The sequence below is a fragment of the Schistocerca gregaria genome, chromosome 7 (assembly GCF_023897955.1).
Source record: "Schistocerca gregaria isolate iqSchGreg1 chromosome 7, iqSchGreg1.2, whole genome shotgun sequence".
In the NCBI taxonomy this organism is placed as follows: domain Eukaryota; kingdom Metazoa; phylum Arthropoda; class Insecta; order Orthoptera; family Acrididae; genus Schistocerca; species Schistocerca gregaria.
In genome coordinates this window covers 217757957-217783032 of record NC_064926.1, presented here as the reverse complement: position 1 = coordinate 217783032, position 25076 = coordinate 217757957, and the positions used below count along the sequence as shown (strand labels likewise).

Genomic DNA, 25076 nt, shown 5'->3' with positions numbered 1-25076 from the left:
CTTTCAATTGAATCTGCCATCACAGCTAAGTCATCCGTATATGCGAGACTGCTTATTTTGTGTTCACATATCTTAATCTCACCCAGCCAGTCTATTGTTTTTGACATATGATCCATAAATAATATGAACAACAGTGGAGACAGGTTGCAGCCTTGTCTTACCCCTGAAACTACTCTGAACCATGAACTCAATTTACCGTCAACTCTAAGTGCTGCCTGACTATCCATGTAAAGACCTTTAATTACTTGCAAAAGTTTGCCTCCTATTCCATAATCTCGTAGAACAGACAATAACTTCCTCCTAGGAACTCGGTCATATGCCTTTCCTAGATCTATAAAGCATAGATACAGTTCCCTGTTCCACTCGTAACACTTCTCCATTATTTGCCGTAAGCTAAAGATCTGGTCCTGACAACCTCCAAGAGGCCTAAACCTACACTGATTTTCATCCAATTTGTCCTCAACTAATACTCGCACTTTCCTTTCAACAATACCTGAGAAGATTTTACCCACAGCGCTGATTAAAGAGATACCTCTGTAGTTGTTACAATCTTTTCTGTTTCCATGTTTAAAGATTGGTGTGATTACTGCTTTCGTCCAGTCTGATGGAACCTGTCCCGACTCCCAGGCCATTTCAATTATCCTGTGTAGCCATTTAAGACCTGACATTCCACTGTATTTGATGAGTTCCGACTTAATTTCATCCACTCCAGCCGCTTTATTGCACTGCAGTCTATTGACCATTTTCTCCACTTCCTCAAATGTGATCCTATTTCCATCATCATTCCTATCCCATTGTACATCGAAATCTGAAACATTACTGATCGTATTTTCTCTTACATTGAGCAACTCTCCCTCCATCAGCCCAAGGCATCAACAGGATTCACCAGCAGTTTTCCTGACCTGTCCAAAATACTTGTCATTTCCTTCTTACCTCCCTTTCGAAGACTGCTACTCACACTCCAGAATGGTTTTCCAGCAGCTTGACCCAAAGTCTCCAACCTTTTTCCAAAGTCTTCCCAAGATTTCTTCTTGGATGCTGCAATTATCTGTTTGGCTTTGCTTCTTTCTTCAACATAACTTTCTCTGTCCACCTGAGTTCTAGTATGTAGCCATTTTTGACACGCCTTCTTTTTCCTTTTACAGGTAGCCATGACTGTGTCATTCCACCAAGCTGTTTGCTTCATTTTAGCTTCACCCACTACTGTTCCAAGACATTCTTCAGCCAATTCTAGTACTGTGTCCCTGTACCTTGTCGCCGATGGCTCCCCTAAGCATGACGCCAGGAGTAACACCAGTTACAGTTAGGAGAGCAGCCTGCAGAGTACCGATGCGTTCAGCACCAATTTTACAGACGATGTCCTTTCTTTCTAATCAGCTGAGAACTGACAGCACCCTCATTCCCGCAAAGAATGTCGATGAACAATCATCTTTAAGATTATATTGGCCCGCCAATGGCGTAATTGATTCCTTAACAAAACATTCCATCTAGTAACACCAATACTCGTTGACGATGGTCATCTGGGATAGTGAAAATCGCGACTCATCGCTGAACTGAGTGTGACGCCATTCGACAATAGTCAATGTTTCCCGGTAACGGCACCACTCCAAACACAGCCATTTGTGTTACGTTAACGGAAGCCCACGCATAGGATGGTTATGTCCTTGTCTGGCTGTTGCTAGTCTGACGAGTGGTGTGAGATGACAATGTTTCAGGGAGTCCATTACTTGTTCTCGGACGGCACGCGCAGATGAGAAGACAGCGCGATGCGCTGGTCCACAACAATACAGCAGTCATCTATTGTGGTGACCGAACTTGCTCGACCGAAATCTACACGGCGAATATGCCTGCCTTCTCGTTCCCACGTAGCCCAACATCGGGCCACTGTCATACCCGAATGCACTACAAATCTGGGTATTGCACGATTCGACCAGCTGGTCTAATGGAGACCCACAATTAGGCCACTTTCAAAAGTTGTCAGGCGCTGATAATGCTGTCACACCAATACGCGGCTACTCCATGTCCTTTACAGCGATCAATCGGCATCTGGCGCTGTTCACGTCCTTAATATATGCCTTATCAGGCCTGGTAATAACACTAAACACGAACACCATTGACGCACTATAGTGTCCACTCTACCCTTCATCTACGTACAGCCGATCGTGTGTACTTGTACGAAGTTACACTGACGTATGGCCACGTCTTCTGCGTGCTTTACGTTTTAGGTCAGGCAGTGTAGTCTAATTTAGTGTTCGCGGAGTCTACGGAAGTGATACATCGGGCGATGGTGTATATTTCTAGATTATTCACTTAGTGCTGGTTCTTGAAAGTTAATAAGTAGGCTTTTGCGGGATAACTAGCCTCTAGTCTTCGAGCATCTGCAATTGAGTTTCTTAAGCATTTCCTTGACGCTGTCCCATACGTCATTCAAAGATGTCATCATGCATGCTGCATCTCTTTGAACATGTTCAGGGTCTCTTTTTAGTCGTATCTAGTATAAGTCTCACACAGCTGAGTAATGTTCTTAGATGGAAGGCTCAGTTATGTTGTAAGTAGCGAGATGTTTTTAATGGTTTCCACAACGAAACTCGCTCTCGAAATCTGGCAAAAAATCCAACGAGATTATGGTCGCATGTGAAGTACACCAATGGTAATAAAGTGTTTCTGAAATTCCAGAATGAGAGTTTCACTCTGCAGCGGAGTGTGTGCTGATATGAAACTTCCTGTCAGATTAAAACTGTTTGCCAGACCGAGAATCGAACTCGGGAACTTTGCCTTTCGCGCCCAATTGCTCTACCATCTTTTTTTTTATTCTCATTTTATTCGCTTTCGTTCGTTGCATCTCATCGGAGCGAACGTCGTAAGACACCCGTTTAAGCTCGTCGTTGATCGATTAACTCAGTTTCTTTATTACAGAGGGCAGCTAACTCTCTGACCGAACACGCTGAGCTACCGTGCCGGCATCCATCTCAGCTACCCAAGCACGACTCACGCCCCGTCCTCACTGCTTCAGTTCTGCCAGTACCTCGTCTCCTACCTTCCAAACTTCACAGAAGCCCTCCTGCAAAACCTTGCAGAACTAGCACTCCTGGAAGAAAGGATATTGCGGAGACATGGCTTAGCCACAGCCTGGGGGTGGTTTTCAGAATGAGATTTTCACTCTGCAGCGGAGTGTGCACTGATATGAAACTTCCTGGCAGATTAAAACTGTGTGCCGGACCGAGAGTCGAACTCTGGACCTTCGCCTTCCGCGGGCAAGTGCTCTACCATCTGAGCTACTAGTGTTGCAGGACCAGCCGCCTCATCATCCTGTGCTGTCGGGCGTCATTGAGTAGCTGTATGGTGTGGCCTGAGGTCACAACATCGATCTGCCGGCCGTTACTGGCTTTTCAGACTTCGGAGCCGCTACTTATCATCCAAGTAGCCTCTTAGCGTTCAAGTAGCTGCTTATCATTCAAGTGGTTCTTTAATTCGCAGGCTGAGTTGACATGGTTCCAATACACCCAACAAGGGAAGTCTGTGGTATTACTGGGAATTAAATCCGTGTTCTCCGTAATGCAGTCCGATGCGTTGACACCTCAGCTATGGAGGCACACAGTGAGGTTACGCAATGTCATTGTTGATTCATTGTCAGCTTACGGAGCAGAAAGGAAAGTTATCCCGTAGATAGCCAGCAGTGTCAAAGTCAATGGTCTTCTTCTTCTGATTGGCCTTATGCGCTCTACTCTTGAGGAGAAAATAAAGAAATAAAATGACGAATCTTTTTGTCTTATTTAAAGACAAATTCATTTTTTATTGTCTCTGCCGAATACACTCATACCTTTTTAAATTGCCAATCGCTCTTTATATCAAGAGCCGTGAATTAATCTTACATGTCCCTTCTCTTCGTATGTTTTATCTGTTTATAACTCTGGAGCGAACAGAACAAACACAATAGATCCAAATGTTATCTGACTGTGAAATATGACTCCTACTAATTTATTGTGAAAAACATTCTTCTGACGTAATATCATCAATCACTAAACTGTACAAAAGGCCAGCAGATAAAAAAAATGTGTCTCAAATCCTATGGGACTTAACTGCTAAGGTCATCAGTCGCTAAGCTTACACACTACTTAACCTAAATTATCCTAAGGACAAACACACACACTCATGCCCGAGGGAGGGCTCGAACCTCCGACTGTAGCGCCCTGCACCGCACGGCTAATCCCGAGCGGCCCAGCAGATACCCAAAACTTTAGAACAGTAATAAAACAGTGTTCCAACAAGATTTATGGTATTCAGTAGTGCGTTCTGCATCAAAGTTGTTGTTCTAAAAGTCAAATGTAGTATTGCCGGAAACCTAAACTTTTCAGATAATCTAACGAAACGTAATTTCTGGTATCCGAACTGGATATGGAAAGCGGCCGTCAGCACTAGACCATAGCCGTCAAGACAGCGTTTGTCATGAAAGACAAAATGATACTGCACTGGGCAAAAAATACTAATGTACCTTAATTTTTGTAGTCTGAGCTCCGCACTGTCATAGGAACCACTGTAGTTCACCCTGGAGAAAGTCAAGAGAGTGAAAAGTCGAAGAGAGTAATGGGCTACAAATGGCAGGCGGTAGGATTCCGATAGTTACCTACGCAGACGACGTAGCGTTAGTGACGGAGAAAGAACAAGATGTTGTTGGGAAGATGTCATAGGAATATGGAAAGCAGGACTACTCATCAATAAACAAAATCGAACATATACAAGTGGAAAGAACTAAATATGCTGCCGGCCGGAGTGGCCGAACGAAAAAATGGTTCAAATGGCTCTGAGCACTATGGAACTTAACATCTGTGGTCATCGTTCCCCTAGAACTTAGAACTACTTAAACCTAACTAACCTAAGGACATCACACAACACCCAGCCATCACGAGGCAGAGAAAATCCCTGACCCCGCCGGGAATCGAACCCGGGAAAGTGGCCGAACGGTTCTAGGCGCTACAGTCTGGAACCGCGCGATCGCTACGGTCGCAGGTTCGAATCCTGCCTCGGGCATGGATGTGTGTGATGTGCTCAGGTTAGTTAGGTTTAAGTAGTTCTAAGTTCTGATGACCTCAGAAGTTAAGTCACATAGTGCTCAGAGTCATTTGCACCATTTGAACTAAATATGCCGAAGAGTATTTTACAGTTGACGAAGACTAAAAAGTCTATTGATCAGTTCATGTACATGGGAAATGGTAAAATTGTTATAATCAAAAGCACATTGATGTAATCGAAAGAATTCCTGCTAGCTCCAGCATTCTGCGAAAATAAAAGTCCTCAGTGTTGTCATTTGCCCCATTGTCCTCTATGATTCAGAAAGCTGGGCACTAACTAAGAAGGAAATGCTAAAGCTTCTAACAAATAAAAGAAACGCGATGAGAAGAATCTGGGACCCGTTGAAAGACGGCGATACGTGGAGAACAAGATACAGCAATAGAATATATTGAGATAACGAACCAGCCCAACGTAGTACAATCTATACTATTGTCCAAAATTAAAGCAAAAAACCACTGTTTCCCCTTCCTGTGCCTAATTCACGATATAATCGTACAAACTGCCGACGGATGTCTACACGGTCGTGTTCTGCACGGAAGATGGCATTTCGGTCAACGATAAACCACCCCAACGATGACGTCAGAGCGCCGATCAAACGGGATAGTGTTTGCCGGGTGCTCCACATCCTCAATCTCTGTGTACACAGTCACAGAAGGTGCAGTATGGCACAGAGAAAAGGCCTACCAGACTCTCTGCGGTGAAGGGCCATAGAGAGAATGAAAGCACGACAGTCGCAACTCATGCGTCCCGATGGTTTAACGGGAATCGTTCTGTTGTTTCTCCTATGTGGCGACAGTTTACAGAGACCGAAACTGTATCCGAAGACAAGGGCAAGGTCAGGCACGTGTGACATCAGAAAGAGAGGACCGTTATTTGGCTGTAAGGGCACGACGGTACCGCCTTAGTACTGCCCTACTCCCGGCCTGTGTGGCCGAGCGGTTCTAGACGCTTCAGTCTGGAACCGCGCGACCACTACCTTGGGCATGAGTGTGTGTAATGTCCTTAAGTTAGTTAGGTTTAAGTAGTTCTCGGTTCTAGAGGACTGATGACCTCAGCAGTTAAGTCCCATAGTGCTCAGAGCCATTTGAACTGCCCCACTAGCATCTGACCTCGCAGCATCTATTGGACGTGTTGTATCGAGGCAAACGGTATAGAGGAGGCTCCGACAGAGTGGCTCTTATTGTCGGAGACCTGGTGTGTGTGTGTGCTTCCGACGCGTCTACATAGAAGGGAACGCTTAGAGTGACCTTGCCAACATTCCACCTAGACAGTCGAACAGTGGGCCAGTTTTCTTTTCGCAGGTAAGTACCGATTCGGTGTGGAGCGTGAATCTCGGTGGATTCGCATCTGAAGGGGATGCATAACACGATTTTGAGACCGGAACATTGTGGAAAGAGGCCGATATCGAGGAGGGTCGATAATGGTGTGGGCAAGAGTTACGTTCACCACTCGAACGCCTCTTCATGAAATTGTACGGGTAAATCGGAAAGGTTTAACTGCTGTCAGGTATCGTAACGAGATCTTGGGACCTCATGTACGGCTGTTGCGAGGTGCTGTGCGCCCCAACTTAATATTGATGGACGATAATGCTCGGCCTCATAGAGCACGAGTGGTTAATATTTCCTTGGAAACAGAAGATACTGCACGCATGGGGTGGCCTGCTCGCTCTCCCGATTTGAGAGCCTCAGAGCATTTCTGAGACGCACCAGGGAGACGGGTTGCATCACGTCAGCATCCACCAACAACTCTCCAAGACTTGCGAACAGCTCCGTGGGAAGAATGGGCGCTATTGTCTCACCATGAAAATGATGACGTTATTCACAGCATGCTCTCGACGTCGTTTTCAGGCCTTTATTGCTGCTAGAGGTGGTCACACCCCATACTGGGCACATTAAGCAGTTGTCGGAATGTGTGTGCAGGTCTGTTAAGTTGTGAAAAACAAAGAACGTATTCGTATACTGTTATGCATGTTGCAGTAGTTTACACTCTATGTTTTCACATTGCCCAAAATAAACGAAATATGCAAAATTTCTGCTTTTTGCCTTAATTTTGGACACCAGTTTATGTTACTAAACTGCTATCCCTGAATCTGGTACCAGTGACATAGTGCTTCCAGGAGTAACAAAAATTTGATTTTCAATACTTTGGGTAATTATTGACCGAATTAAAAGATTTAAAATGCTTTTGTATTCTACTCATTAAGAGGTACAATCTTAACTTAAAACAAAATTTCTATGGCTTTCGTGGCCACTCGTTGATAAACTGGGTATTGGCTTTTGTCTCGGGCCCTTCGGCCGATGTTTGTTTGCTGATTTTGCTGACGATTCGCCAACGAAAGTGGCTCGCATTGTCAGAGCTTCACCCTGAGTTGCTGGTGGTGGACTGGAGACGATCTCGCGACCGCAGATCATCCGTACCCGGCGCGCCGAAGTCCAAGGGCTTCTCCGTGCTGGCCTAGTGGCCTAGAGGTTCTAGGCGCTTCAGTCCGGAATCGCGCTGCTGCAACGGTCGCAGGTTCGAATCCTGCCTCGGGCATGGACGTGTGTGATGTCCTTAGATTAGTTAGGTTTAAGTAGTTCTAAGTCTATGGGGCTGAGGAGCGCAGATGTTAAGTCCCATAGTCCTCAGAGCCATTTGGACCATTCTAGCTTCTCCGTGGTCATTTCCGCTGCTGTTCTCCCCTCGCTACCTGCAATGGTCGTTTTTGCAGCACGGCAATCCAGGACCCGTTCAGTTTGAGGCTATCTTCTTTCTTGTTGAAGGTATTGTCATGTTTGTGGATATCAATAAAATGGCTCTGAGCTCTATGGGACTTGACTGCTGAGGTCATCAGTCCCCTAGAACTTATAACTCCTTAAAGCTAACCTAACCTAAGGACATCGCACACATCCATGCCCGAGGCAGGATTCGAACCTGCGACCGTAGCGGTCGCGCGGTTCCAGACTGAAGCGCCTAGAAGCGCTCGGCCACACAGGCCGGCTGCATATCAATAGCTTCACTGAACAGGCAGGTGTGATAGCTTTACTCTACAGGAAGTACTTCCGTGTCAGCGAATGTTTTTGCGAGGTCGGTCTTACACAGCGCGCGTTCCGCCACTGCCGATTTGTGCACGTGCCCCAACCTGCCATGCCGCTTATGTTCGGTGATCGTGGCGCTGATCGATCGTCCAGTCATTCCAGCACAGTCTTTCCCGCATGTACATAGTATGCAGTATGTTCGCGATAGTGCAAGTGGGTCCCTTTTCTCCTTTGCCGAACTAAGGCGTTCTTTGAGCTTTTTTGTCGGTTTATATGTAGTTCATTGCGGAGGAACATCTCTGTGAGTTCGTAATACACCTGAACAGCCTCCATACAAATATAAAATTTACCTTAGACGTAGAAAAGGACCAACAGCTACGCTTTCTACACGTGTTAGTCACGAGGGACGGTATAATTATGTCGTGTGACCAGGGCCTTCCGTCGGGTAGACCGTTCGCCTGGTGCAAGTCTTTCGATTTGACGCCACTTCGGCGACTTGCGCGTCGATGCGGATGAAACGATGATGATTAAGACAACACAACACCCAGTCCCTGAGCGGACAAAATCTCCGACTCAGCCGGGAATCGAACCCCTTTTGATTGACAGTCTGTCGCGCACCCTTTTTTTCCCCTCATTTTGTTCGGTTTCGTTCGTTATATCTGCTCATGGTGGACGTCACAAGCCATCCGTTTCAGTTCGTCGTTGATCCATTAACTCAGTTGTTTTATTACAGAGGGCTGCTAACCGTCTGACCGAACTCGCTGAGTTACCGTGCCGGCTACTTTTTTAGGTTTTAAATGACCGTATGACATTGTTGGCCGGGAGGCCCCATGCGGGGAAACTCAGCCGCCGTATTGCAAGTCCTGTTTAGTTGTCGCCACTTCGGCGACTTGCGAGTCAATGATGATGAAGAACACACAACACCCAGTCATCACGAGGCAGAGAAAATCCCTGATCCCGCCGGGAATCGAACCCAGAACCACGCGCGCAGGAAGCGAGAGCGCTACCGCAAGACCACGAGCTGCGGACTCATTTTATTTGCTTTTGTTCGTTGCATCTGCTCGGGGCGGACGTTGTAAGACATCCATTTGAAGTTCTCTGTTGATCGATTAACTCCGGTTTTTTTTTTAAAATTTTAATTACAGAGGGAAGCTAACCCTCTGACCGAACACGCTGAGCTACCGTGCCGGCGACCATTCAGCTACCGGGCTCGGACAGGAGGGACGGTGAAAATCTGGGACACAGCATGTAACGAAAACTAAAACCGACACACACTGACCGATATTTGCTTAAACTGTCAAATCATCACCCGAGCCGGAAAAGTGACATTATTAATACGTATGTAACGCGAGCAGGAAGAATATGTGGGCCACAGCACCCTGGGCGCGAGATGCACCACCTGGAAAGCGTTCTGAGCTGCTATGGGTGCTCCACCAGTTATATAAGAAGTGTAGCAGAGTGAAAGACTCGGCGAAGTAACACATCGGAAAAAGAAATGTCGGGTGCGCCGTTTCTGCCGTACATTCCCAGACAGAATAGACCATATATTGCGCAAACACGGCATAAAGACTATCTGCAAGACTACAAAAATAATCAAAGAATGGCTCACAGATCGGCAGAGGAGAAAAGGGACCCACTTGCAATGTCGAGGGTACACCACATACCATGTATATGCGGAAAAGACTATGTTGGAATGACTGAACGATGAATCAACACCACGACCACCGAACATAAGAGGCATTGCAGGTTGGGACAAACGGAGAAATCGGCGTGGCAGAGCACGCGCTGTATGAGAGCGATCACGTAATGAAATTCACCGACACGGAAGTTCTTGCCATAGAGAAAAGCTGTCACACCCACTTGTTCAGAGTAGCTATAGAAATTAAATAATAATACCTTCAACAAGAAAGAAGAATGTCTCAAGGTGAATGGATTCGAAATACCAGTGCTCCAGCGAACGATCACTGTACGTAGCAATGGCAGAACCGCGGTGGAAATGACCACGGAGTAGCCCTTAGTCTTTGGCGCACCAGGTACATGTAATCTGCGGCCGCATTCTCGACTCCGGTCCACCACCAGCAATGGACGGTGAAGCTTTGACAATGCGAGCCACTCGTGCTGACGAAATGTTAGAAGAACTATCAAACGAACGTCTGCCAAAGAACCCGAGACAGTTGTCTTGAGGCACCAGCAACTGTCGATGAGCAGATACCCACACTTTATTCATACAGTACTTGAGAGTGAGAGCACTTAGAGACTCGCCACAAAGTTTACACAAAATTTCGAACCTTTACGAAACTTTTTCTTGCTGACAACCCGCAGAAAATGATGAAAGTAAAAATGTTTATCGTTTACTTACTACGGCTGTTCATTCAATCAGACTTCAGCAGCAGATAAGACGTTTTAATGTACTACTTCTTTACTACTGACTCTACTCGCAGCACAATTTGCAGAGAGTGTCCTCATATACCACTGAATATCACTTATTCAGGAGATTTACTGTCATAACCATTCAAAAGCGTGAAAGGTTAGCTTTTGCTAAAAATGTCGCGTGGTAAAACTTCAGGATCAGGCAAGACGTTTTGATTTATTATTTTTTTACTGCTGTCTCTATCAAGAGCTCAGATATAAACCCAGTTCTAAGCAAATAAGGGAAAGCTGAAAGGTGGTAGGGATATATATAGGGTCTATACAAGAGCGATGTACTTGAGGACAATATTATGGAAATGGGAGAGGATGTAGATGAAGGTGAAATGCGAGATATCATACAGTATGAAGAGGTTGACAGAGCACTGAAAAACCTGAGTCGCAACAACGCCCGGGAGTAGACAACATTCCATTAGAACTACTGATAGTCTTGGGAGAGCCAACCCTGACAAAACTCTACCATCTGGTGAGCAAGATGTATGAGACAGACGAAACACCCTCAGACTTAAAGAAGAATATAATAATTCCAATCCCAAAGAAAGCAGGTGTTGACAGATGTGAAAATTACCGAACTATCATTTTAATAAGTCACAGCTGCAAAATACTAACGCAAATTCTTTACAGAAGAAACCGACCTCGGGCAAGATCAGTTTGGATTCCGTAGAAATATTGGAACATATGAGGCAATACTGACCCTACTTATCTTAGAAAATAGATTAAGAAAAGGCAAACCTACGTTTCTAGCATCTGTAGACTTAGAGAAAGCTTTTGACAATGTTGAGTAGAATACTCTCTTTCAAATTCTGAAGCTGGCAGGGGTAAAATACAGGGAGCGAAAGGCTATTTACAATTTGTATAGAAACCATATGGCAGTTGTAGGAATCAAGGGACATGAAAGAGAAGCAGTGGAGTAGGTATTAAAATCCATGGAGAAGAAATAAAAACTTTGAGGTTCGCCGATGACATTGTAATTCTGCCAGAGACAGCAAAGGACTTGCAAGAGTGGTTGAACGGAATGGACAGAGTCTTGAAAGGAGGATATAAAATGAACAACAACAAAAGGAAAACTAGGATAATGGAATGTAGTCAAATTAAGTCGGGTGATGCTGAGAGAATTAGATTAGGAAATGAGACACTTAAAGTAGTAAAGGAGTTTTGCTATTTGAGGAGCAAAATAACTGATGATGGTCGAAGCAGGGAAGATATAAAATGTAGACTAGAAATGGCAAGGAAAGCGTTTCTGAAGAAGAGAAATTTGCTAACATCGAGTATAGATTTAAGTGTCAGGAAGTCGTTTCTCAAAGTATTTGCATAGATTGTAGCCGTGTATGGAAGTGAAACATGGACGATAAATAGTTTGGAGAAGAAGAGAATAGAAGCTTTTGAAATATGGTGCTACAGAAGAATGCTGAAGATTAGATGGGTAGATCACATAACTAATGAGGAGGTATTGAATAGAATTGGGGAGAAGAGGATTTTGTGGCACAACTTGACTAGAAGAAGGGATCGGTTGGTAGGACATGTTCTGAGGCATCAAGCGATCACCAATTTAGTATTGGAGGGCACCGTGGAGGGTAAAAACCGTAGATGGAGACCAAGAGATGAATACACTAAGCAGATTCAGAAGGATGTAGGTTGCAGTAGGTATTGGGAGATGAAGAAACTTGCACAGGATAGAGTAGCATGGAGAGCTGCATCAAACCAGTCTCAGGACTGAAGACCACAACAACAACTGTCTCTATTCGGAACACGCTTTGCAGACAATATCCACATGTATCACTGAATGTACCTGCAAAATTATATCAGTGTACGACTCATAGTTCACGAGATATGACATCATATACATTAAGGTTCGTGAAAAACCAGCTTTTATTTAAAATGCAGCGCAAATTTTCGATACTACATTCATCTACTGTTTTATAATGGGAGCACTTTTCGATTTCCAATAAACTTTAAGCGTCATTTTAACTTTTCCTAAACTTTTTCTCGCTTGCATGTTTAAAACCAAATATTTAACACAATGAATCGTTTGTAAAGGAATAAGAGTTTTGAAGCTTTTTTATACCCGGATGTTGAATTCGTTAAAGAATCGGGAGTTTACTTGTCTCAAAAGAGCAGACCACTTCCAGTGGACAGGTCACGTAATCCGTATGCCGGAAACTCGACTTGCTGAGCAAGCTTTCATTGACCACATTACAACGAAAAGCCCCTGAGTAGGCCAGGACTGCAAGAGATAGACCGAAGACGACTTAAAAGAAAAATGTAAAAGCTTTGAATTTAGTAAATTGGGAGGAAACAGCAACCGGCGTAATGCAGTAGAGACTGACTGTTGACGCAGCGTAAGGTATACAGTAGGGTTCTCTCCTCTGACGGAATACTTTAAGAATCCTGGTACTTTGATGGAACACCATTTTTATATTGATCGTTATTAAAATTTTGAAAAATCAGAAAAACTTGTTTTACTCTGTGATTACTTCCATTTTCAGTCATAACCAATAACACAGAAACCATATTAAAAGTTTAAAAAATAATTAGTATCGTTAAAATATCGAAAAAATCTCCGTGTTATTACTTTCTCAGACTACTTCCCGCAGACTACCAGTGTTCTGCAGAACACAGTTTAGGAAAAGCTCTAATCCAGGTAGACGTAAAGATATGTCTGGGCACAGTTGTAAATACAGTATTCCACAGAGCTAAAAACATATACCAGGGCACTGATGAACATTTTATAGCAGTAAGTGATAAGCGAAACGCGTTTAGCGGAACATTAAATATTGTTGTTCTTTGGAAATGCATTTTTTTTGTCAGAGCCTTTTAATTAGTTTGATACTGCCATCCATTTTCCCATTTTATGCTAATTTTTTCATCTTTAACTAATATCAAGCTCTAGAATCTGTTTCTTATATTCTAGTCTTCGTCTTCTCCTGCAATTTCTCCATTCTATGGCTCTTCCAGTGGCGTTTCTGGATGCTGCAGCAAATGTAGGTGTGTGGAAAATGCAGTTATTCCGTAATGAGTCACCGGAAATCAATGACTACTTGCATGAAAAAATCACACTGCATCCTTGACCAAAGAGAATTCTATCGTATCCACATTTTGACTTAAATTAGTTGTTTCATCTATGACAGCTTGGAGCTAATTAACTCTGAGGGGAAAAATAAAATTTTCTGAGGGGTAAACACAAACGGGTTCGATTGTATGTCGGTCACGAAACTAAATTATTTTTAAAAGGTCATTACGAGTGTCACTATTTCATAACACTGCAATACTGGATACGTATGTAACTAAAAATTACATTTTCTTTTCAAATATTAACATTAAGGGAGGGAGATGATGTTCATGAAAAGCACACACTGTTTAAAAGATGCACCAAAGCTACAATTTTTAAGATATGGCAATGAAATATTGTACCATGCTTTACATGAAGTTAATACACTGTTAAGTTCTTTGGATTACATGTATTTAACTTTTTTATGGAATTTAAAAATTCTAGTTTCAACTAATAATATATGTACTTTTTTTTCAGAAACTATTCAAGAGATTTCTACAAAATTTTCTCTGTTTAATCTCTTTGCGTGTAGTAAGCTCATCATTACGTTTTTGAATCCATCGAATAGGGGAATTTTAATAATTTTTTAATTATAATTCTGTAAGTATAATCTAAAGTTCATGTAAAATTCCAAGCACTTTGCCCTTTATCTCAGCTTACACTCAGAATTTCAAAATTTACTCTTGAGACAATAATTATTGGGTTTATGAAAATAAGTGTACAAAATTTTATAATTCTAGTTTTAATAGATTCTGAGAAACAGGCACGAACATTTTAAAAAAAACATAATTTTCAGGAAATGCAATTTAAAGTTCAACCTAACGTTTTTTCTTATATCACCTCTTCAGAAGGCCGCAGATTTGCACTCCGGTCATCTTTCCCTTCAAGGATTCTCTTCTGGTTTCTTCCCTTTATCAGGTCTTCAACTGACTTTTCAGCTGCAGAGTGTCGTTGTAAATCTATTTTTCTCAAAATGTCTTGAGTGAAATATCCTATCTTAAAGTCCATTCTCCCTAATACCTTCATCATCCCTACAGTCCCTTCATTAAATACAACAATTGCATTACAAGGTGCAATTTTGACAACTGTAGCACATGTAAATGTTGTTTTAAGGCATAGTTTCCTTGTGAGTGAATTTAGAGTCTCATCTTAAGTCTGAGTTTTGCCACGAAAGCACTTTTTCAGAAGTTCACAATCAGGCAGAAACCTGCAAGTGGCCTTGACAACATCCAGGATGAAACTTGTAAATCTCTCCTTGTAAATATAGGGGTTATTATCCCTCTGAGCCTGTAGATATTTATACCAGCTACTGTGATGATGAATGGCATGTTCATCTGTTGTTTTTCAGGCACATCGTGCGATTTTCTCATTTAAACCTTGGGAACGTATTGTCCATGAGCTTTACTAATAAATGAAAAATAAACTGAAAATTGTTATTGATGGTCAATTTCATGAATTTCTCCCTCATGGTGTAAGTCGCAGTTTGTGAAACTAATATATCAACAATATGTTCCTGTCATAGTCCACTCTCTACACACATGCTTTGTACTTTGTACAACGCATCTACGACAGTAAAACGGAGACACATACGTCACGCATACTTAAACCTCTCATGACAATGCCTTTTCTGAGTTATAGGTAGTTTCATGGAGCACTAATCGCTTCATTATTCACCTCGCAATAGATAAAATAGCTAACTGACAGAACAACACAACATATCTAAGGATCCAGCAATCAGGTGATTTACAGACAGGAAATATAGTGCATATATTTTAACTTGGTTGATTGTAAATGGGGGATGTAGTGTATGGGTGAAGCAATTGTCGTTAGGGACATGAGTGGTGCATAGGAACATTTTTTTGTAACACGTGTCTACTGTCAACGTGAGAACAAGCTGTAGGTAGCACTGGCGATGCACTGAGAACTGCCATCACTATATAAAAAAAAGCTTGTTAGAAATAAGCGGTATCAATTATATCATTGACTCATTAGTTCGTTATTTAATAAAATACCTACAAAAACAAAACATCATTTATCTTTTGTCATTTTAAAAATAAATGTTTCGAAATAATTTTTTTTTATTCTTAAGTTCGTTAGGCGCTAATGTTAATGATGGTGGGGAAGGTGGGGCTGAAAGCTAATATCTGATTACACTAGGGGTAAGGTTTAATGGTCTCAGAAACTTTAGGAACCACTGATCTAGGCATTATGACCTCGAGGCTGAAATTGAAACATTTTTCTTAAAATAGTGAAAGGATATAAGAATCCTTACCGGTATCTGCTACAAGGTTACTATACGAAGAAAAAACACCAGCGAAAATCTCAACAGCGGGCTCCTTTCGAGTTTGTTACCGATATGAGTTCGATTTCGGAGATCAAACAAACACTTAACACAGTATCAACTGTTCCAGACAGGCACACAAGCTGTTGTTCCTTTATCTCGCGACCAGCTCTCGACTGATCCCACTATACGAGTCTTCTATATAAACAGTATGGCCCCCTCCCTCCCCCCAACCTTTCTTCTCCCACAAACTCAACTGCGAGTGACATACGATTGCGCAACAATAAGCCATAAGCCTGGAGATACCTTTCCGCCACACTCCCTCCAAGATAGCAAATCCACTGTAAATAAAGCTCCATAAATTCCAGAAATTTGGATTCAAATACAAAATTTGCACTGTGTAAAAATGACTATCAGGATAATTGCGTTGTATTAGAAGCTAACTGTGTATCCTGGAGCGAAACTTTGCAGACTAATGACAGGCATACATGGTGAAGCACATCATGCATGTTGGGTAATTTTGCACAAGCATTCGGATTGTTCGAGGTGCCTGAAGCTTAATTCGCTTTTCAGCCTTGCAAGCTCGTACAAGTATACCAACGTAAACATCCATGAGAATGTATGCCGATAAAGTGCAGGCCTCTACTAGAAAAAGTTGTGAGGCACACTTTGTAGCATCAACAAGTCAAGCGCCTTGAAGCAAATCAGTCTCAAATGGTTGGAAACGTTTTATTCGACTGCATAGAAGCCAGCCTCGTCTCAAGATCGTTAAATCGAAAGCATATCAAGTAAAGTCAAAGAAAATGTTTGCATACGTTATACCTGTAACAAAGCACAAATCAGTTTACCCTGCAACCCCTCAAGTGCCGTTATTGCAAATTCTTCCAGGTCCTAGTGCATCACAGAAAGGAAAAAAAATTGAAAATACTTTTATTACTAGTGAACCTGGGAATCTCCCGCAATTGCTAAATATGTATAGAAATCATATATAGACCTTGAATTCCTTCTACCCCTCTCTCTGTCCATCTCCTTTTCTTGAAGTCTCTCTCTATAACCTCATCATCCATCTTCCTGTCCATTTTCTCCTGCCCCCTCCGTCCATATCCTCCCCTTCCCCCTCGCTGTCCTTCTCTTAACCTCTCTCGCTGATCTTTAGACTTTTCTTTGTTGTTACTGCAAACGAAACCTCGATTGGGAAATGGAGTCACATGGAAAGAAAGGGCAAGTCGGTTGGGATAGTTAATGTAAGAGGGGTACATTAGAACCACTCCAGTTGTTGGGTCTGTGGAAATAGTAGCTTCAATGAAAGTGTTTCTCATAGTTTCAATCCGTGATCGAATAGGACTGCGAAGTTGCGTATGTTTCAGATTCCTTAGTAGTATTCAAATCATAAGTCGATAAGCCGTAAATACATTTTTCCTCTCTCCTCTTAAAACTACCTGCAAGGAAGAAAACGAAACCGTACAGTCTCACAACACAGCATTTCATTTCTCGCAGTCGGTTTTCACAGAAAATCAATACGTTGTTTAAAAATATATATAGCGTACGTCCGTTTGCATGTGTAACAGTTACAAGTAAAACGATGAAGAACTTTTCGCGATTTTGGTTAACAACAGTTCCCCTTCATATATTAAATACATATTCATATAATACATATATTTTAAAAAATACAGCCACTACCTGTCAAAAGTTAATTAGAGTATCACATATAAATTTGAAAAAATTCACCTAGGACTTTTCGTGATTTTTGCTAAAACGTTCCTCCTTTGTATTACTTATCTATTTATTCACCATATATATTAAAAAATATGTAGTCTGTGTACATCTGAACGTTTTATAGTGTCGTGTAAAAATTTGAAGTAAATCAGTCAAGAAATTTTTGAGCTTTTTACTAACAATGTTTCCCCTTGATATGTTATATATACATTTATATACAATACATATTAAAGAAATATGTAACCTATGTCCAACCGTACGTCTGTAGAGTATCATGTGAACATTTCTATTCAATTGGTCAATAACTTTTCAAGAGTTTTGGTAATCAACGACTTGTCTTTATACTTTTAGTGTATATACATTCTGACCGAATGTTATTAAAGTATGTCAAGAAAGTATTGAGAATTTAAAATTGATTTCGCCATGCCTATGTCTGTCCAAACGCTAATTAGAGTAACATGCAAAAATTTGAAATAAATCGGTGAAGAACTATAGTCTATGTCTCTCGAACGTTTATTCGAGTATCGTATAAAAATGCATAGTAAATCGGTCAAGAGCTTTTTTAAGTAAAATCCCTTCTCTTTTGTATAGGCCTATACTGAAGGAGAAAAATAGCAACAAAAAATAATTAACGTAGAGTAATACATTTTGAGAGTACATTTGTCTATGCAACATATTTAACTGATTAACACCGCAAGATCACAAGCTAATGTAAGTCAAAGCAGAGAGACGGTCCTTTTTAAGATTTTCCTCTTTGTATATATTATTCTCTGAGTTCCACAGTTCTGGTCGTAGGTATACGTACCAGATTTGTGGGATTCGTGGTTTTCTCGTCCGACGACTTCCAAATCCGTGTAGACAACAAACGAATCGAATGCCTGTACGTATGCGCGCCATTTTTCGAAGTGAAATGAAATAATATTTATGAGAAAGTCCAGCTCAGCTGTCTCTTGAGAAAGTCTTTATTCTATCACACGACTAGTTTCGGTGGCACATCCTCGTGCCCCACCACTGCCAAAAAAATACTTGATTTCATCGGTGCATTGACTATGGCATCCTGGTTACTAGCGCATGTGGGATAGTTTTCATCAGGAGTCAATACTTGACACTGTGTTGCCTCCAACGCAATAACGTGTCGTGTGATAGAATAAAGACATTCAAGATACAGGTATGGTGGTACATATCATCATCAGCTGAAGTCCCTCTTTCATCCGATAAGACAAAAAGGGAAGCGTGTACAGGCAAAGACAGACGCAGACGCGGCCCGACTTTATCAAGTTATTCCCCCCTCTTCGTGGACAATACTGGCAACTCTTAGGCAATACCCTGCCAATTAGCGGATATTAGCAATATTGTCCGTCTGTGCCAAAATATTGCCGTGCATTATAGACGCATTGAAGTAGTGGTGATAGAAGCAGCACACTGAGGTGACAAGACTCATGGGATAGCAATATTCACATATACAGATGGCGGTAGCATCGCTTACACAAGATACAAAAGGGCAGTGTATTGGCAGAACTGCCATTTACACTCAGGGGATTCATGTTGAAACGGTACAATAGTTTCGGCTCCATAAGCAGCAGGTTTCACTGCTCGCTCGCAACGGGAAATACAAACAGAGGCGGCTACGCCGCCAATTTTAGTGCACGACGCGGCCGGCCGCGGGTGCAACAGAACCCATGTGAAAGGGTGGAAAGAAATGTGTCAGGCTTCATAATACGTATTTTATGTGTCGTGTATTACGGATTTCTTGTACGTTAAGGTGAATCTGTGCATGAACTTTCCTAATCCTCCTCACACCTTTCCATAAAGCGTGGCCAAATCTTAGTTGGGAAGTAGTTCTGTAGTATAGTAGTGCCAACCTCACTTCTGGGTAGGGGATCAGAGAGACAGCACAGGAAGCGCAAAGACAAAGACGTTCCAGTGTCACAAGATTTGGGGTGGAGAGGTTGGTCACGGCCAAGTGGTTCGAGCATCCCCTCCACCGGGGCCCAGGAACACCTGTGGGTGCCCGCGATATTCTGCAAATACTACAGAAGACGGGTAAGTGAGCATACGCGCCCTCAGTGCGTCTGTCTCGATGTTCACGCGTGGAGGAGAGGTATTTGAATATTCGCACTAATTCTTTTATTTCCAGCTTCGGATTGTGTAAAGAAATGAATGTTCTCGTTTAATTTCGGGAATTTGACCCCCTGTGTTAATGTATGTGGTCCCCAGTTTGCCCGTTATCCTCCTCACATAGTGGATGCCCCATTAAAATATTGGGAGACTTTGGTGGTATACATTTGCCCCGTAGAAATGTGCGTGCAGATTAGTATATAATATACCCGAGCTATAAGTTGTAAAATTGTAATATCTGTAAACTGGAACAATTGCTGCAATCGCTGTACAGTCGAGTGAATGTTTAAAATAAATAGGTAATCAACTGTCATCAATCTTTAACATATCCTAAAAATCACAAAGGAGTCAAGTTAAAGGAATTCATTTAAAATAAAAGATATAGAATGCAGGGATCCACACATCAGCGTGTGAGCCCTCCAGCCCCTTGCCTAGTATCGTACAGAAAGGGCACGCTCTCTAGGTAGCGCTCTCAGCTCCCCTCCCCAGTTATCCGTTGCGCAGTTTGCATTCAGGGCTTGACGACATCAACTTTCATCTGGCGTCCCTAGGCAAGGAGGTTTGACGGGAACAACGCAGTAGACGACGGCCTCCACTTAACGATCGAGAGCAGTGGTGTTTGCGTAGAGTTGTCACTGTTAACAGACAAGCAGCGCTACATGCAATAACCGCAGAGATCAATGTGTGACGCACGAAGAACGTATCCTTTAGGACAGTGCTGCAGACGGCCGACGCGAATGCCTTTGCTATCAGCAGGACATCGCCTGCAGCTCGTGACCATATGGGTTGGACTCTAGACGACTGGAAAACCGTGACCTAGTCAGATGTGTCCCGAATTCAGTTGGTAAGGGCTGATGGTGGGGTTCGAATGTAGCGCAGACTCAACGAAGGCATGGGCCCAGATTATCAACAAGGCACTGCACAAGCTGGTGGTGTCTACATAATGGTGTGGGCTGTGTTGACATGAAATCAACGGGGTCCCCTGGTCCAACTGAACCGGTCATAGAGTAGGAAAGGTTACCGTGAGCTACTTCGAGACAATTTGCAGCGATTCAACGATGGAATTTTTGTGGATGGCAATGCGCCATTTCACCAGGCTTTCAATGTTCACTACTGGCTTGAAGAACATTCTGGACAATTCGAGCGAATAATTTGGCCGCCCAGACCCTCCGACATGAACCCCATTGAACATTTATGAGACATAATCGACAGGTTAGTTCGTGCACAAAGTCCTACAGTGGCAACACTTTGGCAATTATAGACGGCTATAGAGGCAGCATGGCTGAATATTCCTAATATTCCTGCAGGGGACATCCAACGACCTGCTGAGTCCATGACACGTGGATTTGCTCCACTATCCAGAGCAAAAGGAGGTCCGACACGATATTCGGAGGTATTCCATGACTCAACTAAGTATATTGTGGCCACGTAAAATATGACCAGCGTATTGAAACTTTAGCAGGATCAGGAGACGGCCGTTGTAAATGTCTGATATGTGTTTCTAAGAGTGTTTGGTTGAAAGAGTTAGACGTTAAAACAAAATTCGCAAAGCTACTTGGAGCTGGCGAAATCGAGGACAGAAAACTTAAAAATTGCAAGTGCGTTCTGGTGCACTGTTGTGGAATCCTGCAAAATAATTTTCAGTTTTTCCAGGCTAGTGTTGTAAGTAACTTAGCTCACAACAACTTTTGATAGGCAGAGGTCTCACGTCAAATGGGGAAACCAGTTGCTAGCTGCAAGTGGTTTTCGTGAACGGTGACGGACTGGTGAGACCGATCTACACACACACACACACACATATATATATTTCCAGTCATTCCACCAGGGAGGAAGTACACGGCTCGTGTTGTCTGTAGATCAACCATGCCTAGACGGTCAATACCGCATTGTTAGTTTGTGCCAGGAAGGGCTCTGAACAAGGGAAGTGTTCAGGCGTCTCAGAGTGAACCAAAGCGATGTTGTTCAGACAAGGAGGAGATACAGAGATCGTAACTGTCGATGACATACCTCGCTCAGGCCGTCCAAGAGCTACTACTGCAGTAGATGACCGCTACCTACGGATTGTACCTCGGAGGAACCCTGACAGCTACGCCACCATGTTGAATAATGCTTTTCGTGCAGCCACAGGATGTCGTGCTACGACTTAAACTGTGCGCAATAGGCTGCAGGATGCGCAATTTCACTCCCGACGTCCATCGCTAGGTCCATCTTTGCAACCACGACACCATGCAGCGCGGTACAGATGGGCCCAACAAAGTGTCGAATGGACCGCTCAGAATTGGCAACACTTTCTCTTCACCGACGAGTGTCGCATATGCCTTCAACCACACAATCGTCGGATTCGCGTTTGGAGGCAACCCGGTCATGCTGAACGCCTTAGGCACACTGTCCAGCGAGTGCAGCAAGGTGGGGGTTCCCTCCTGTTTTGGTGTGGCATTATGTGGGGTCGACGTACGCTGCTGGTGGTCATGGAAGATGCTGTAACTGCTATGCGATACGTGAAGGCCATCCTCCGACCGTTAGCGCAACCATACCGGCAGCATCTTGGCGAGTCATTCATCTTCATGGACGACAATTCGTGCCCCATCGTGCACATCTTGTGAATACTTCCTTTAGGATAACGACATCTCTCTACTAGAGTGTCCAGCATGTTCTACAGACATGAAACCTATCGAACATGCCTGCGATAGATTGAAAGGGGCTGTTTATGGACGACGTGACCCACCAACCACTCTGAGGGATGTACCCCGAATCGCCGTTGAGGAGTGGGACAGTCTGGACCAACAGTGCCTTGATGAGCTTGTAGATAGTATTCCACGGCGAATACAGGCATGCATCATTGAAAGAGGACGTCCTATTGTACCAGGGTGTACAGCAATCTGGACCGCCACCTCTGAAGGTCTAGCTGTATGCTGGTACAACATGCAATGTGTGGTTTTCAAGAGCAATAAAAAGGGCAGAAATGATGTTTATGTTGATCTCTATTCCAATTTTCTGTATAGGTTACGGAACTCTCCAAACCGAGGTGATGTGTATATTACTAAACGTCAAACTCGCTGTACGGTGCCTGTCTCATCTGCATGTTGCGTATCTGACTGCCTGTGCTAGCAGGGTTTTGCGCTTTATGGGCGTGACTGCAGCATCTGGTTCAAATCACAGAGGACCTAAGTGACGCATGCGCATAAGGCGAGTTATACAGCTCGCAGCAGCTCGTGGCCACGACGTAACCAGTGACATCAGGTGGCACGAGAAGCTGGCACCATTTTTGGAACTGCCACTTTCGCCTCGCTATAAACGCTTTCTTTCGACGTCCAAAGCCTGTCCCCGCACCTTACTGTGTACCCTTGATCTCTGTTAAAACTGTTGCTTTTTATTCTAATCTCGGCTGCCCCTTTATAAAAAAAAAAATGTGGAGGCGGGCTTGAGATTACGGAAGAAAGCAGCGGCCCTATTCTTGACGCCTCTCGGGAGGCGGGAGGGTCAGTATCAAACATGGCGCTGCTCCTCGCAGCATCTGACATCACTGGTCCTGCAGTGGACCGGAGCTGCGGTGAGCCGTCCAGCTCGTCTTCAACGCAAGCGTCACTTCGGCCCTCTGTGACAGGTAACAGACTCTGCAGTCGTGCCCATAAAAGCAGAAAAACTTGCAAGGCCCAGGAGTTGGTAGTTTCTTACTCATGAGGACGATGGCAGAGACAGCGACCAAAAGCTCCAGTGTTTTATTCAAAACGTTGCGGCTTGTAAACCGAGAAGCTTTTACTCAGGCATGCTGTTGGGAAAGACTCCGAGGACACATGTCAAAAATTACAAAGCAAATTAAAAAACTTTAAACTGATTGTTATGATGATCTACTCATTAAGAGGTAGAGGCTTACGTTAAATGTTTAATACAGAAAGACACGTCTTGCTGTTAGAAACTGCGTATGGCTTGAGGTAGCGTGACGGTGCACAGATACCAAGACTATATTCATCCAGTATTTGAGAATGAGATCACTGAACGAGTTCCAACGAACTTTACACATAATGCCAAACCTTTACGACATTTTTTCTCACGGGCCTCCCCGTTCTCCCCCCCCCCCCCCCTTCCCCCAACAAAAAGGTTTATCGCTTGCTACATTTTTGCTGTTCCCACAGTAAAACGTCAGCGTCACGCAGGGCGTTTTAATTTAGTACTTCTGTATTACTAACTCTATTCGCAACACATTTTGTAGACAGTATCCAGGCATACCACTGAATGTACCTGCAATACTAAGTCATTGTTGACACATACTTCAGGAGATACGGAATCATAAATGTAGCATAAATTACTCAGAATATTCTCATCTAGTGTTTGATAATGATAGTGCTTAGCGACTTCCAACAAACTTAATACATAATTTCAAACACGTTCTAAAATGTTTCTCGTTTACAGGCTTAACTTCAAATATTTAACTAACACATTAACTCATAACTGATTTGTAAAATACTCAGACTTTGAAGCTTTTTTTTCTTTTTTCACGTGGAGTTAGATTTTTTGAAGATTATTGGGTTTACAGGTAAATTATATTTGTTGCCGTGGAAACTCAGACTTGCGTCTTCCAGCGTGCCGTATCTACCCTACTGACTTTGAACTGTTATCGTTTTTTGTTTTGGTGGCAATTATCAGTGGACGTTGCTAAGAGCCAGTTGGAGGCGGTGTATGAACTGTTAACGGTGTATAGTTTCCAATCCCGTGGTCGGATCTCGGAATTTTACCTGAAAGTAGTGAAACTGGTACAGACTATTTATCAGTGGTATAGGAGTAGCTCTGTCTCGCGGTTATAAGCATAGTAGTGCAGACGATAAATCGAGACTCGTCAGTAAAAGTCTGATAAAATCTGCGGAGTGTATTTTATCTCACTATCAGCGTGCGTAGATTTTATCTGTGGCCGCTACCGAGATTACGGGCAACGCCACGGAAGTTTTAAGGACGAGACGGAAAGATTATTTCACCTACAGCCCACGCGAAATCGAAATATTTGGTGTCAGTCTTTCGTCGTACAGCTTCTCTCGTGACTGTATTATGCCTCTGGTCAGAGCTGCTACACTTGCTCTGAGGTTCAAATACGGTTTTTCGTTATCATTAAATAATTATAGCATAATGGTGATATGTAAAGGTTGTATGATAATTAACGGTGTAAACTTGTACAGTTAAAAGTACGCGACATTAGAAGCAAAAAAGTATCACTAAACAAGGGCTCTAAGACTCATACCTTAAGTGCTATGAGCACTTCGTACATTGCAAGCTATTTTGTTTCCATATTTTGGGATGAGGCAATATGGACAAAAACAAGAAAAAAATTCCAGTAAATATTAATTCTAAAATACATGCCTTAAGAGCTATCAGCACTTGTTCAGTAGAAGAGATGTGTTTCACAGTA

At 43.0% G+C, this 25076-nt stretch overlaps 1 protein-coding gene across 3 annotated transcripts in view; it reads right to left on the bottom strand.

Moving 5' to 3' along the window:
- LOC126281500 (multidrug resistance protein homolog 49-like) overlaps nucleotides 1-25076 on the bottom strand; it is a 353880-nt gene that overhangs the window by 280357 nt on the left and 48447 nt on the right. The window contains exon 1 of one of the 3 annotated variants that reach the window (XM_049980511.1): nucleotides 15836-15991. The exons of the other annotated variants lie outside the window; for them this stretch is intronic. The gene's annotated coding sequence lies outside the window, so the exon portion shown is untranslated. Of the gene's footprint in view, nucleotides 1-15835; nucleotides 15992-25076 lie in introns of those variants that run through there. 3 annotated transcript variants of the gene reach the window in all.